A 17319-nucleotide genomic window follows, 5' to 3' on the forward strand; every position below is an offset into this window, starting at 1 on the left:
ACGATGTCTTCTATTTTACAACTCATAATTAACTCACACTAGACTCCTACAAAGTAGGGAGAACATACACATGACGAAAAAAAGACTTCTAGCTCGATTATCCTAAGTTAAGTAAGTTTAATAAACTTAATTAACTATTTTTAAGTTTCTATGAGAATAGAATTCAAATTTAATTCACAGTTTAATTCAAGGTCAAATTAAACTGGAATTTCTTGTTGCGATTTCTCAACACTCCCTCTCACCAAGGAAGGGATTATCAACTACCCCGATCCTATCTCTGTGAAACTCGAATTTACATATTGACAATGCCTTTGTCAAGATGTCAGCATCTTACTCCTCTGTGGGAATGTAATCTAACAACATGATCCACCTCAATACATAATCACTGAGATGATGATACCAGATATCAATATGCTTGGACTGATCATGAAAGACTGGATTTTCAGAGAATTTGATACAACTTTGATTATCACAACAAATCACTGTCGGATCCATCTTCTGCCAAAACAAACCAGCTAGGATCTTCCTCATCCAGATAGACTCACATGCTTCATGACTTGAAACCATGTACTCTACCTCTCCTAAAATGAGTGCAACCAATCTTTGTTTCCTATTGTACCAAGAAACTATCATTGACCCAATACTAAAGATCCCTCCTGATGTTCTCTTCCTGTCAGATGAACTCCCTGCCCATTCTGCATTGGTGAAGCCTTGAATCTTCACTACCTCTGTCTATCTATACCATAACCCAAAATGAGTAGTGCCTCTAGGTTATCACAATAGATGCTTTGTCGCCTTGAAATATAGCTTGGTAGGCCTAACCATCGTTTGACTAAGTTGGTTAACTACATAGCACATATCGGTCATGTGTTCACCAAGTACATGAGTGAACACACAATATGTGTGTAAACAATAGCTTCCACTACTTCCCCTGAAGTAGCATCCTCCTTCCTCCAGTTACCAACTAGAGGTGTCGCCATGGGTTTACTACTCTCAATGCGGAATCTCCTGAGTATCTTGTTGGCATGCTTTCACTGAGATACAAAAAACTCCCCATCTCCCTATCATTCCTCCATGCGAAGAAAGTAATGCATGAGCCCCATGTCCTTCATCTCAAACTCTCTTGCAAGGTCCTCCTTGCAATATTTTATGAGATTCTCATTGCCTACCATTAAAATATCATCTACATAAAGTACAATGATCAACAACTTACCTTCCACCACTATGTGATACAGGTTCACATCTGCTTCACTCTTCATGAAGCCCAACCCAATGAAGCAGCTATCTATCCTGGTGTACCAAACACGAGGTGATTTTTTCAGCTCATACAACGCTCTCTTGAGTCGACACACATGCGACTCATAGTCCAAGGTTTCAAAACCTTCACCATTTTCTATGTACACCTATTCCTCAATCATGCCATTAAGGAAGGCAGTCTTTAGATCCATCTTATGGATATTCCAACCCATCTGTGTTGATAGTGCAAAAAAAGATCTGATTGGTGAGTACCTTACACCAAAACAAAACTTCTCATCATAGTTAATCCCCTCTACCGATGAAAATCCACGAGCCACTAATCTGGCCTTATTCTTCTCCACGCTACCAATTTCAGCTTGCTTTAGCTTGTAAATACAACGGGATATCACAACTAACTTGTCGTCCAGTCTCAAGACCACATCCCAAACACTGTTTCAAACTATGGATTCATGCTCCTCCACCATCACATCAACCCAAACCGATTGTTGCACTGCTTCTTGAATGGAAGATGGCTTTGTCACAACACATGCACCCATAAGTTCCATGTATCCAGTGTACCTCTCTAGTCACCCCCTCTTTCTGCGCTGAGAAGAGGGTGCTCCCACATTCTCCGGTGCATCATCCAACAATCTGTCAACCTCTCTAGTGCACTTTCTTCCCTCTCTAGAAGACTCTGCTTGAGTGGATGTATCCACTTTCTGAACCTCTACATGTGGCTTCTCAACATCAAACTGAGGCCCCTCAACCTTAGGAGCTAAAATATCCTCATTCACATGTAGCTCAAGCTCCGTCTCAAGGGATACTCGCATGGGCTTCTCCTCATCGAACCTGATATCCCTCTAAACTACTGTCATCCAATTGGTCGACATATACACTCGATAGTTGTGGGGTGTATCAGTGTACCCTACAAAGATCCCCAAATCTAATATTGGCTCAAGCTTCTTCCGTGCATCTTTGGTCACATGGAAATAAACCGATGACCCAAAAATCCTGAAGTGACCAACATCTGGCCTCCTACCGCAATAAGCCTCCTCTGGTGTCTTCATCTCAAGTATCTGTTGTGGGATACGGTTCTGAACATAAACTGATGTGTTGCATGCCTTGGCCCACAAGTGTAGTGGTAGGCCCTAATCATGCAACATTTCCTTTCATCCCCCTACTATGCTCTCGTTCTTCCTCTCGGAAACCCCATTTTGTTGAGGGTTATGGGGTGCTGTCAACTCTTGTTTAATCCATTTCGCTGCACAAAATTTCTTAAACTCATTGGAGACATACTCACTGTTGTTATCACTCCGTAGAGCTTTAACCTTCTTGATAGACTCTTTCTCTACCAATGCTTTGAACTCATAAAAATTTGTGAAAGTTTGATCCTTTTTCTACATAAAAAATACCCATCATTTACAAGAATAGTCATCAACAAATATAACATAATACTTGTGTTTGGACATGGATGCTGTCGAGAATGGTCCACACACATCTAAATGGACCCTCTCCATAATAGACTTTGCTCGACTGTGAAGACTTGGTCTATTTTACCAAAGTACAACACTTGCATGTATCAACTTGCTCAAGCTTGCCTCTTGGAAGACTAGTAGAGATTTGTTGTAATATCTTCAAAGCCCTATGATGCAAGTGGCCGAATCGTCTGTGCCATAACTCACCAACGTCTCGGCTCAACATCTTTTCCTCTTTTGAACTCAAAGCAACATAATCCTCTACCTCTATATTATAGAGATTATGAACTCGAATCCCTATCTTCTTTACTTGACCTGTGGCTATGTGTCGAAGGAATGCCTTTCCTTTCAAAAATATCACATCAAAGCCACTATCCTCAAGCATGGAAACAGATACCAAGTTCTTCGTCAGTCCGGGTACATGCGCAACATTCTTCAAGGTGAGTGGAGCCGCATGCTCCCTCCAAAAAGTAATAGTGTCCACACCAGTAACACTATACTTACTGACATCACCCATCTCGATATGCATCTTGAGATCTTTCTCCTCCAGTTCACTAAATAACTCTTAGTCGGGAGTCATGTGGAAATAAGATCCACTGTTTAAGTACCAAACACTTCCAATCATTGAAGACAACATGCATGCAATGAGGAAAAAATCCAATTCGAATAGGGAGGCTAAAGCCTCACCCGCCGCTCCTCTAGAGGACTTCTCCTTGGACTTGTGCAATGGACAATTTGTAGCAAAGTGACCCATATTGTGACAATGGAATGATTTAACTTTCATCATGTCCTTGTTCTTACCTCCATGATAAGAATCTAATTTGGAATGTGAAATTTTACCTTTCCCCTTCCTTTCCTTAATCGCTAAGGCACAATTCTCTTCATCATTAGCCTTTGATAAAGAGCTATCCCACATGTTCCTCCTGATCTCATCCTGCATCAAATCTGACCATAGTCATTCGAAATCTAACAGCTTCTCCCGACCATTAATAGAGTCTTGGTAACTATGCCAACTATTTGGGAGTCCAAGAAGATCAATGTTCACCATATCCTCCTCAGCAACTGTGGTTCCAACACTTCCAAGTTCATCCTGACATTGACTGAACTTGGTCAAGTATTTCGGAATCGTCTCTCTTTTCTCCATCTTGATTTTACGAAGTTTATCCTTCAGTGCCAACTTCCTTTGATCACCACTATTCTGATACAAGTCTGTCAACGTTTTCCACATAGCATTTGAGGTTTCCTTTCCATGGAGACTCGAGACAATATGATCTCGAACTCCTTCAAGGATTATCTGCCTTGCCTTTGCCACACACTTCTTCCACTCGGATAAGTTTTGTGCATCAGTAGCTGCTAGCTTTGGAATTGCTTGTTCAACAAATTCCTTTAAGCCATTGTCCTCTAGCACACCCTCCATCCTGTCCCTCCAAGCTATGAAATTCGAGTTTCCTTCACACGCATACTCAAGCCTCAACCCATGGAACGCCATGTGTTGATCCTGAAGTATGTATTGCAAATTAGACTTTCACCTGTAATCCAGAAACTCAAAACTTCGGAATCTCCTCTAGTATATTTTTCTCAGCTCCGATACCATGTAGAAAATCCTGTAGAATCACAAGCTAATGCAATTTTCTAAAGCAAGAGGCAAGAATCTACTTCTACTCTTTACAGCGGAAGCCCATAAACACCGAGAAAACAATAATCACTAAAGGAAGAGAATCAAAGGCACATAACACAATAAATATCCAGGGAAAGCCATAGCTCAAAACCCCACTATATTTTTTGTACTAATCCGTAAAATCGAGATGAAATTAAAATGCTTGTTCTCTCTAGAACAATCCCAACACTCAACAAATTCAATCTCCAATTCATAAGAAAGCTCAAGGCCAAATCTTAGCCTCTTCAAAAGCTCTCCAAGTCTCTATTCTAATGCATAATTTCCATGGAGGATAGCTTGTATTTAAAGGGAAATAAAGCCTCTAAAAACTATGCAATCCCTCAAGGGTCAGTTCATGAATGCATGCACTATCAGTGTAACTCAGAAAAATCTAAAACAAATAGCAAAAGTGTCCCTTCACTCTAGTCTCAACCGGGTCTTTCTCGGAATTGACATGCATGAGTTTTTGATGAGTAAATATTCATTTAACTAGATTAGGACACCACTCACTCTTAACTCACTATTAGGTCTTTCAATTAGTTTGATAACTAATTTAGCTGAACTGACTCATGAAACTGAGCCTTCTATTTTACAATTCACAATTAAATCACACTAGACACCTACAAAGTAGGGAGAACATACACATGAGGATAAACATACTTCCAAGTTAAATTTCCCAAGTTATCTAAGTTTAATAAACTTAATTAACTATTTTTAAGTTGTTATGAGAATAGAATTCAAATTTAATTCAGAGATTAATTCAAGGACAAATTAAACTGGAATTTCTTGTTGCCATTTCTCAACATAGCATAAACATAAGCCATTAACTTCATAAGAAGATTAAGTTAAGAAAAAATAAAGAATTTTGAATCACTCATTCACCCCCCGTCTTTGTAATTCCCAATCATAAATATCAACACACTCTAATGAGAGAGCACATCCATTTCATGCGAGAAGGTCTCCAGTCAAAGTCGGTGTTGTGAGCGTCTATTCAGAGTGGATCTCGTCTATTACTTCAGTCACTGTGAGAATAAATATAGAAGGGACAAATATTGTGCACAATAGTCATTCATCATGGGGAGTTGAGTTACTAACATCGTTGTTGTTGTAGCCATTGGCTTCTTATCTTTGCGGCCTACGATACATAAGGAACATTATCTGTGATTGCATTAATAGATATTTTTAGGATTCCATTAAATTGGGATAAATCAACGCTAAGAGAGAAGTATATGTAAGTAGAAAAATAAAGTTGTGATTCTTTAGTCATTTGTATAGTCTTCCTTAAGAACTATTGTACATTGATTATTGACTCGGTGCACTTGTTATGTCTCAAATTTAAAAATTATTAGATTTATTGAGAAATCTAATTATATCTACCGTTGAAAGCATAGTTAAAGTCAGCAAGGACACTCTTTTTGATATTCAAACCTGTTTTCCAAATGCACAAGAGAATATATATTTTTTACAACTTGAATAACAGTTACAGAGAGATGAGCTAAAACAGAAAAAGCATCATTTTGAATTTGTTATTATTCATAACAATCTCCTATCTAACTTTTAAAAAAGATCCTATCAGCAGCAAGAAAGTCATCAAGTCAATAATGTTCATGTTGATTGAGATCAAGTGCTCATTTCAAAAGCAGATTTGATTACATGTGTGGAAATTCAGTTTGCAATTCTTGTCAACAACAAGAACAAAACAAGTATTGGATATTATAAGGAGGCATCCTTTCATATTCCAGATTACTCAAAGCCCATCAAATTTCAGAGTGTTAGATTTCTTCATGACAATTCACCTTTAGTTGTTCCAGATTCTGCTCCTCTTCCATAGTAGCAACAACAGAATGTTAAATGCCAACATTGTGACAGAGTTGGCCATATGATAGATCAATGTTTTGATCTTTATCCATGTGACGACTATCATAGAACCAATCATTCTTCAAATAGATGCTTCAAAAACAAGCCTCTTGTGAGAACATATATTCATCTTGGATGGTTTGCTTCTTGGCAATGTGGTTCAACATACAAGAAGATATTTCAGTCATATGTCAAAGCTTGTTCTAGAGTATTGAATAGTGTTGCAGTTGAGTTTTCTCCATCTTCTCACCTCGTATGGTCATCTACAAGTTTCAAAGCATCATCAAGCACGCCTTAACCAAAACCTGCCATACAATATTCATAGTTGTAGTTCGAGACAGAGATGACCATGAGCATACCTTATGTTGCTGGCCAACCTTAAACCATCTAGTTCGAGACAGAGATGACCATGAGCATACCTTATGTTGCTGGCCAACCTTAAACCATCTATGCGGGGTTGATACCTCCCTTTTTAGGTTGACCTTCTCACTCTTCAAAGGATTGGTGACACTTCCTCTAGTAGAAGACTTCAACTTCTTGCTATTTGCATTGCATAGGTTGTAGAGATCCCTTTTCCAAGTTGAAGGTCTCACTCTCCTAATCATTATGCACACTTCCTATAGCAGAAGGTTTCAACTTCTTGTGAGGTTTGGAAGAGTTTTGAGAATTGCATTAAGCATTCCACTGTTATTGTTCATTCTTAAACCACCCCCTTATGTCATCATGTCACAAAGCACATCAAGCCTAGTGCTTCCATGCATATTTTTGCACATTTTGTATTCCAACTCTCTTCTTGGAATCATACATAGCCCTTCGAATTATGGGGGTAATGTTGGACACCTAATCCTCTAACAATTGGTGTGAAATATGAGCATTCAAAGGGAATCCAAAAAACCTTGGAATATAAAACCCAATTGACATGTAAATTGTATTATAAATATACATCATGTGAATAATAATAATGCATCACACAATTATCTTTCACATCTCCTCTTCATTATTTATGTATGCCTAAAAATTACAGTAAAATATTATCTTACTTTTGAAGATGATTATTTATAGATAATTAGACAGACTTTGAGAATCATTCATCTAAATATTGAAAAAAAAAAAAATAAGCCATAATATTTAAAAAAAATAAAAAAAAATTAACTAATACATAGACAAAAATATGTAAGAGTTCGATTAAAATAAATTAAAATTTGATTAAAATAAATTTGAAGTTTTTTTGGGAGTCGGAAAGCTAAACGTTTCAAGGAAGGCTAACCGTTATAGAAGTCTAAGAGACGTCTTGTCATACGAAATTGTATAAAATTGTATAAGAGCCATGGATACAATTGTATTAATATGTATATTTTGTAAATAGAATGTATCACCAGATTTATCAAATTATTCTATTATGTTCGAGAGTTGTAAGTCTTGTGTTTTATTCAATTATCTCATGGTTTCACTGGTTAGTGTCTAAGATTGGATTAGTAATTATGGAGAATCCCTCTGCGTCTGATGGAGAAGATAATAAAAGAGTTCAAAAAATAGTCGATAAGGTACAATTGGCTATGGAAAAGTTAGAGAACTCTTCGTTCTTTCGAGATTTTATGCAACAGATGCGACACCCAGAACTGGTTACACAAATAGAAAGGGTGATTGGCACAGACCCACAGCGTCCGCAATTACAACTCTTTTTCTATTGTGTGGGACAGCTGGACCCAGAAATGGAAATATGTCACGCTATTCGAAATCATCAATAACGTAGACATTGTCTACGGAATTAACAACTGGTATAGAAAATTTGTGTCATCCTTCCGCAATATCTTCCTTGATTACACCTATTTTCTTACCATGGGGACCGGCCCTAAACCGCACTATATGAGAAACCAGAGGAGGCTGATCTCCTTTCCGCCTTAGTCTGAATTTTTACACCAGATATCCCGCTCGTCCTTTTCCTAACCAGGAATGCTCTACATTGTAGAGCCCATCATACCTATACCCACAAGGCAATTCCTCGCAAGATCGGATTAATCTAACGGGTTGTTTTTTCCTCCAGCTATTCCGTAGGGCTGCATTAGCAGGAGTGAGAAGCTGATCATAAACCTATTTCTGTTTCTTTCTCTGGTTATCATTCCTCCCACCATGGCCTGCGTATGTTATTACATCTCCATTGTCAATATTGTCCTCATAACCACCGGAAGCAACAGGTCACGCGGTGCTGCTACCAGCGTAGAAAGCTCAAGGCCAAATCTTAGCATCTTCAAAAGCTCTCCAAGTCTCTATTCTAATGCATAATTTCCATGGAGGATAGCTTGTATTTAAAGGGAAATAAAGCCTCTAAAAACTATGCAATCCCTGAAGCGCCAGTTCATGAATGCATGCACTATCAGTGTAACTCAGAAAAATCTAAAACAAATAGCAAAAGTGTCCATGCACTCTAGTCTCAACCGGGTCTTTCTCGGAATTGACATGCATGAGTTTGTGATGAGTAAATATTCATTTAACTAGAGTAGCACTCGTGGAGTTCATTAGTGACACCACTCACTCTTAACTCACTATTAGGTCTTTCAATTAGTTTGATAACTAATTTAGCTGAACTGACTCATGAAACTGAGCCTTCTATTTTACAATTCACAATTAAATCACACTAGACACCTATGAAGTAGGGAGAACATACACATGAGGATAAACATACTTCCAAGTTAAATTTCCTAAGTTATCTAAGTTTAATAAACTTAATTAACTATTTTTAAGTTGTTATGAGAATAGAATTCGAATTTAATTCACAGTTTAATTCAAGGACAAATTAAACTGGAATTTCTTGTTGCCATTTCTCAACAGAGCATAAACATAAGCCATTAACTTCATAAGAAGAAGATTAAGTTGAGAAAAAATAAAGAATTTTGAATCACTGATTCACCCCCCGTCTTCGTAATTCCCAATCATAAATATCAACACACTCTAATGAGAGAGCACATCCATTTCATGCGAGAAGGTCTCCAGTCAAAGTCGGTGTTGCGAGCGTCTATTCAAAGTGGATCTCGTCTATTACTTCAATCACTGTGAGAATAAATATAGAAGGGACAAATACTGTGCACAATAGTCATTCATCATGGGGAGTTGAGTTACTAACATCGTTGTTGTTGTAGCCATTGGCTTCTTATCTTTGCGGCCTACGATACACAAGGAACATTATCTGTGACTACATTCATAGATATTTTTAGGCTTCCATTAAATTGGGATAAATCAACACTAAGAGAGAAGTATATGTACGTAGAAAAATAAAGTTGTGATTCTTTAGTCATTTGTATAGTCTTCCTTAAGAACTATTGTACATTGATTATTGATTCGGTGCACTTGTTATGTCTCAAATTTAAAAATTATTAGAGTTATTGAGAAATCTAATTGTATCTACTATTGAAAGCATAGTTAAAGTCAGCAAGGACACTCTTTCTGATATTCAAACCTGTTTTCCAAATGCACAAGAGAATATATATTTTTTACAACTTGAATAACAGTTACAGAGAGATGAGCTACAACAGAAAAAGCATCATTTTGAATTTTTTTATTATTCAGAACAATCTCCTATCTAACTTTTAAACAAGATCCTATCAGCAGTGAGAAAGTCATCAAGTCAATAATGTTCATGTTGATTCAGATCAAGTGCTCATTTCAAAAGCAGATTTGATTACATGTGTGAAAATTCAGTTTGCACTTCTTGTCAACAGCAAGCACAAAACAAGTATTGGATATGATAAGGAGGCATCCTTTCATATTCCAGATTACTCAAAGCCCATCAAATTTCAGAGTGTTAGATTTCTTCATGACAATTCACCTTCAGTTGTTCCAGATTCTGCTCCTCTTCCATAGCAGCAACAACAGAATGTTAAATGCCAACATTGTGACAGAGTTGGCCATATGAAAGATCAATGTTTTGATCTTTATCCATGTGATGACTATCATAGAACCAATCATTCTTCAAATAGATGCTTAAAAACAAGCCTCTTGCGAGAACATATATTCATCTTCGATGGATTGCTTCTTGGCAATGTGGTTCAACATCCAAGAAGATATTTAAGTCATATGTCAAAGCTTGTTCCAGAGTATTGAATAGTGTTGCAGTTGAGTTTTCTCCATCTTCTCACCTCGTATGGTCATCTACAAGTTTCAAAGCATCATCAAGCATGCCTTAACCAAAACCTGCCATACCATATTCATAATTGTAGTTCGACACAGAGATGACCATGAGCATACGTTATGTTGCTGGCCAACCTTAAACCATCGATGCGGGGTTGATACCTCCCTTTTTAGGTTGAGCTTCTCACTCTTCAAAGGATTGCTGACACTTCCTCTAGTAGAAGGCTTCAACTTCTTGCTATTTGCATTCCATAGGTTGTAGAGATCCCTTTTCCAAGTTGAAGGTCTCCCTCTCCTAATCATTATGCATACTTCCTCTAGCAGAAGGTTTCAACTTCTCACGAGGTTTGGAAGAGTTCTTAGAATTGCATTAAGCATTCCACTATTGTTGTTCATTCTTAAACCACCCCCTTATGTCATCATGTCACAAAGCACATCAAGCCTAGTGCTTCCATGCATATTTTTGCACATTTTCTATTCCAACTCTCTTCTTGGACTCATACATAGCCCTTCGAATTATGGGGGTAATGTTGGACAGTTAATTCTCTAACAGTTGGTGTGAAATATGAGCATTCAAAGGGAGTCCAAAATACCTTGGAATATAAAATCCAATGGCCATGTAAGCTGTATTATAAATATACATCATGTGAATAATAATAATGCATCGCACAATTATCTTTCACATCTCCTCTCCATTATTTATGTATGTCTAAAAATTACAATAAAATATTATCTTACTTTTGAAGATGATTATTTATAGATAATTAGACCGACTTCTTCGAGAATCATTCATCTAAATATTGAAAAAAAAATAAATAAGCCATAATATTAAAAAAAAATAAAAAAAAATTAACTAATACATAGACAAAAATATGTAAGAGTTCGATTAAAATAAACTAGCATTTGCACCAGATGTTGCAAAGGAAACGCCGTAAGGCATAAATTGAAGAATGCAAATACAACAAAATAATACTTTCATGAAGAATAAAAATACTTATAATGAATTTATTATTAGATATTCATATATATTGCACTATATATTAACCCCACTAATTTTTCCCCTTTATTAATGTAACCTTTCACCACTATGGTCACTATAATATCAAATACAATGTGTCTTAACCAAAAACCATTATGAAAGTCAAAATACTTATATGTCCCATATCCCATATAAACCATAATATACTTTGATCACTCTTGGAGAATTGCAAACCCTTCCAAAATGCAACTTCTAACCACTATTAGCATTAAAAAAAAATGGCATTTATTACCTTATAATCCTTAAGGGAATAACTCTATTATTAAGTAAACCATAGTGCAATATGATTTTTAACACAATGAATTCTAAAAATTATGACCCTTAGTACACTCTCATCATAAACACATTGTAACTCCTAAAATGTTACAAGACATAAACTTTAATACCTAACACATTAACTATAACATTAAAACTATAACCTATATGTACTTAAATTGTCTTAAAGAATCAAGTGTGGCTCTTCAAATTCAATCCCATGAGAAGCGGATATAAAAAATGTTGATTATTATGTAGATGATATTTTCACTATTGACATTGACCCCAAAACCATTTTATGGGGAGAAACCTATGGTAATGATGTTGATGGGTACTCATTATTCTCCCATTAAATGGTATAATGGTGGCCTACATTTTGTAAATAATTTAAGGTCTTAATGTTTGTATGCCTCTGGCTCTGTTGAGGCCATGTTGGATTGAAAGTCTGAGTTCAGGATTTGGGTAATTGCTAAAGATGGTGTCAACTGGACTTGCTGAATCAGAGAAGTGAACAAGAGCATGGATGCCATTGACAGAGTTTGCTTACCCACATCCTTGAGAATGTTGTTTTTGTGTTGTGCATATATCAACTGAGATATACCCAGGTTTTTGAAGGTGATCTAAAAGGTGTTGAAGTTGTGGGTTATTGAATCGGGTGTACATTCACTGGCAGAGTATGAATGTTTTATGCGATTGAAGGTGGGCTTGTAATTGAAAATGGAGAGGAAAGAGAATGACTTAAAAGAGCTAACGTAGCAGGAACTGAGTGGCATTTTAACTGGGGGTGGAGAAAGACTCAGAATGCTCTTGATGGTTGCTTGCTGAGGCTTGAGCTTGAGTTTCCATGAGATACTGGAGATGGGTCTAATCACAAAACCGCTTAGATAGCCTAAAGTTCCAATCTTTGCACATTTAAACCTACTCTCAACCATAAAAAAAACCACTAGTCTAGCCTAAATTACAACACAAAACAACACCGACCTATCTACCGTTAGGCAACTAATTGGCCAAGTGAACGCATTTAGTGCTCAAACAACAGAACCAACCCAACGTTACAGAAGTATCGATTCAAAACAGAACATGCAGAAACCCATTACACAACATTAATGACAAGTATGGAAGTCACAGAACAAACCCGATGATACAGAGACCTGACATAAAAACCCAACCCCCTTATGTAGGGGACCATTACATAATAGTTGAACCAAAAAAAGTGTCTATGTGACATCAGAAACCAAAACTATTTCGTGAAACGTGTCATTTTTAAAAACACTTATGGAAGAAACCATAACGATGAGATAGTAAAACCGTATAGTGCATATTCAGATTGCAATTAAAGAGATCAACAGAGAGCTAATCGAGAGCAACAGAGATCCAGATCAAAAAGCAGACTAGTTTACAGAACATCGAATACCAAGCCCAAAAAGCAGACTAGTTTACAGAACATCAAATACCAAGCCCAGGGACAGTTACCGGCATATAGCTCTACCATCAACAGGATTATTACATCGTCTTTGAAGAAATCCAAAGAAACAAATAAACAAAAATAAAATCCACTGAAACCCCTCAAAAACCCTAACAAAACCACAGATATAGCCTAAAATTCCGAACTTTGTACATTATGGGGATGGCCCAGACCTTGTAAGGATTCTCATTTTCCACTCTGACTTGTCTTCCAAAGCCTACAACTCTTGTGAAAGCTTCACTGCTTGGGCTAACTTGTGCACCGCTACAGCCATGCATAGCACATTTAGAAAATCGAAAATGATTCCAATTGGCTCTTTCCGTGAATTTGAACAACATAACCAGAATTTATAATTCTTCTTTTAAATTCTTTTGCTATTTATTAAACGTAATTCATCCTCTCTTTCGATTCTGAAAATTAAAAGAAAGAGTAAAAAATAGTAGTAAAACTGTATAGTGTATATTGAAAACTTTAACATGGGGATGTCTTTTCAATTCATTTGCAGAGATTTGCATGCACGCACTTAAATGTTCACTCTTCTTTTGCCCATCATCCGATATCCTATTTCTGGTGTGCGAATTGAAGCTTAGTTTTGCACTGCAATAGGTAGGTGCCACTGCCAATTTTACAGCACTCGAGAAAGAAATATGCCATCTACAATGGAAGATGTCCTGACCCAGGATGTGAATGTTGTCGAAAAGCTATTGTCCAATGGAATAAATCATCTTCAAGTTGAAGATAAATATATCCTGCCTCCCAGTGAACGCGCCCACCTGTCTGAGGTGTCTTACTCTGAGAGCATTCCGGTGGTGGATCTCCAGGACCTGGATGGACCTAACAGAACAAGTGTAGTTGAAGAAATCGACCATGCGTCGCCTTCATTGCCCCTACAGCGTCCTTGGTTGATGAACAACATCCGGCTCGGTACAAAGGATATAAGTTTGGAGAATTCATGAGAATTTTCTGGAGCCAGGAATTAAAGAATAAGACAATGTTGGACCATTTCAAAATCGAATATGCAGAGAACAACGGTGAATGAAATTTGTTGTTGAATTTGATTTAAGGGAGCCATTATCAACATTATCACTATCACTGGACCATCCAATAAAATCGTTGCCCTCTAGATGAATAAAAGATGATTACATAGTTTTAACTATTGAACATAATTTTATTTTCAATTCCAATCTTTGCACATTTAAACCTACTCTCAACCATCAAAAAACCACTTGTCTAGCCTAAATTACAACACAAAACAGCACCGACCTATCTACCGTTAGGCAACTAATTGGCCAATTGTGTGTACGAGAGCATTGACATGCTTTGACATGTGCCTTATGTGAACGTATTTAGTGCTCAAATAGCAGAACTAGCCCAATGTTACAGAAGTATCGATTCGAAATAGAACATGCAAAAACCAATTACACAACATTGATGACAAGTATGGTAGTGCAGAACAAACACTATGATACACAGACCTGACATAAAAACCCAACCCCCTTATGCAGGGGACCATTACAGAATAGTTGAACCAAAAAAAAGTGTCTATGTGACATCAGAAACCAAAACTATTTCGTGAAACTTGTCATTTTTAAAAACACTTACGGAAGAAACCATAACGATGAGATAGTAAAACCGTATAGTGCATATTCAGATTGCAATTAAAGAGATCAACAGAGAGCTCATCGAGAGCAACAGAGATCCAGATAAAAAAGCAGACTAGTTTACAGAACATCAAATACCAAGCCCAGGGACAGTTAATAGCATATAGCTCTACCATCAATAGGATTATTACATGGTCTTTGAAGAAATCCAAAGAAGAAAATAAACAAAAATAAAATCCACCGAAACCCCTCAAAAACCCTAACAAAACCATTGATATAGCCTAAAATTCAGAACTTTGTACATTATGGGGATGGCCCAGACCTTGTAAGGATTCTCATTTTCCACTCTGACTTGTCTTCCAAAGCCTACAACTCTTGTGAAATCTTCACTTCTTGGGCTAACTTGTGCACCGCGATAGCCATGCATAGCACATTCAGAAAATCGAAAATGATGCCAAAGTGCTCTTGCTGTGAATTTGAACAACATAACCAGAATTTATAATTCTTCTTTTAAATTCTTTTTCTATTCATTAAATGTAATACATCCTCTCTTTCGATTCTGAAAATTAAAAGAAAGAGAGTAAAAAATAGTAGTAAAACTGTATAGTGTATATTGAAAACTTTAACATGGGGATGTCTTTTCAATTCATTTGCAGAGATCTACATTCACGCACTTAAATGTTCACTCTTCTTTTGCCCATCATCCAATATCCTATTTCTGGTGTGCGAATCGAAGTTTAGTTTTGCACAGCAATAGGTAGGTGCCACTGCCAATTTTACAGCACTCGAGAAAGAAATATGCCATCTACAATGGAAGAAGTCCTGACACAGGATGTGAATGCTGTCGAAAAGCTGCTGTCCAATGGAATAAATCATCTTCAAGTTCAAGATAAATATATCCTGCCTCCCAGTGAACGCCCCCACCTGTCTGAGGTGTCTTACTCTGAGAGCATTCCGGTGGTGGATCTCCAGGACCTAGATGGCCCCAACAGAACAAGGGTAGTTGAAGAAATCCGCCATGCGTGCGAGGAAGATGGATTTTTCCAGGTACATCATACTTCGATCCCCCTTCTCTTTCCAGTGCTTTTCTTTTAATATCTCTGGATTATCCTCTACGCACACAAAAAAGGCCCTATGTTACAAATTAAGCTTGCCATGGATATTCTAGAATATTTCTTATCAGTTTTCTATTCCTGAAGTTTTTAAGGCTATTACTTTCAGAGTTGTAGGATTTTTTAATCTATATTTTTAATGTCAGTCTTATGTGTTAATAAGATCTACTGACTGGTTCAAGTTTCATATCTGAGGGTATGTACTATTCTTTTTTATGGCCACATATCTTCTGGTTGATCTAAGTGAGTGCAGATAGTGAAACATGGCGTACCAGAAGGAACCATGAAAAGCATGATGGAAATTGCCAAAGAATTCTTCGAAATGCCCATGGAAGACCGAGCATGCCAGATTCAATAGAGGGTAAATAAAAGAAGTCCAAACTCTGGAGGAATGATATTGCAACAACAAGAAGTACTTATCTTGCATATGCTTTTATACAGAGAGATCGCAGGCAACTACGCTATGAAGGTGAGAGCTCTGATTTTAAGGCTGCTGGCTGCCATTTCTGAAGCTCTAGGGCTCGATTCTAGTTACTTGGACAGAATCTTCGGAAAACACACCCAACTCATGGATATAATGTACTATCCTCCATGTCCGAAACCGGATATTACTCTTGGCACACCACGCCATTCAGATGCGCGTGGCATCACTGTTTTAATGCAAGGCGAGGTCAGTGGTCTGCAAGTACTCAGAAATGGAAAGTGGGTTGTTGTAGAACCCATACCCAACGCTTTCGTTGTTAATATGGGAGATCAACTACAGGTATTTAACAAGAGCAAGAGCAGATCCAATACTTTATTTCCTCCTAAAAATTTGACAATGTTATTGTTAATGCTAATGCTAATGCTAATAATTTATCAGGTTGTGAACAATGGGAATTTGACAATGTTATTATTAATGCTAATAATTTGTCAGGTTGTGAGCAATGGTAGATTCAGAAGTGTGGAACATCGAGCAGTAACAAATGCATCTGCTGCACGTATATCAATTCCTACGTTTTATGGCCCCTCGGATGATGCCTTCATTGCCCCTGCAGCGTCCCTGGTTGATGAACAACATCCGGCTCAGTACAAAGGATATAAGTTTGGAGAATTCATGAGAATTTTCTGGAGCCAGGAATTAAAGAATAAGACAGTGTTGGACCATTTCAAAATCGAATATACAGAGAACAACGGTGAATGAAATTTGTTGTTGAATTTGATTTAAGGAAGCCATTATCAACATTATCACTATCACTCGACCATCCAATAACCCCGTTGCCCTTTGGATGAATAAAAGATGATTACATAGTTTTAACTATTGAACATATTTTATTTTCAGTTCCAATCTTTGCACATTTAAACCTACTCTCAACCATCAAAAAACCACTGGTCTAGCCTAAATTACAACACAAAACAGCACCGACCTATCTACCGCTAGGAAACTAATTGGCCAGTTGCATGTACGAGAGCATTGACATGCTTTGACATGTGCCTTATGTGAAGGCATTTAGTGCT

General features: G+C 37.2%; 2 pseudogenes; both read left to right on the forward strand.

Annotated features, from left to right (window-relative positions):
* The first annotated feature begins 15520 nt into the window (after positions 1 to 15520).
* Positions 15521 to 16180, forward strand: LOC149234340 (protein DMR6-LIKE OXYGENASE 1 pseudogene; annotated as a pseudogene).
* A 105-nt stretch (positions 16181 to 16285) lies between these two features.
* On the forward strand, positions 16286 to 17005 carry LOC149234341 (protein DMR6-LIKE OXYGENASE 1 pseudogene; annotated as a pseudogene).
* Positions 17006 to 17319: the final 314 nt, after the last annotated feature.

This window comes from Pinus tabuliformis, chromosome 8 (genome assembly GCF_031772625.1).
Source record: "Pinus tabuliformis cultivar Carrire ecotype Pingquan chromosome 8, CPIR1, whole genome shotgun sequence".
Classification (NCBI taxonomy): domain Eukaryota; kingdom Viridiplantae; phylum Streptophyta; class Pinopsida; order Pinales; family Pinaceae; genus Pinus; species Pinus tabuliformis.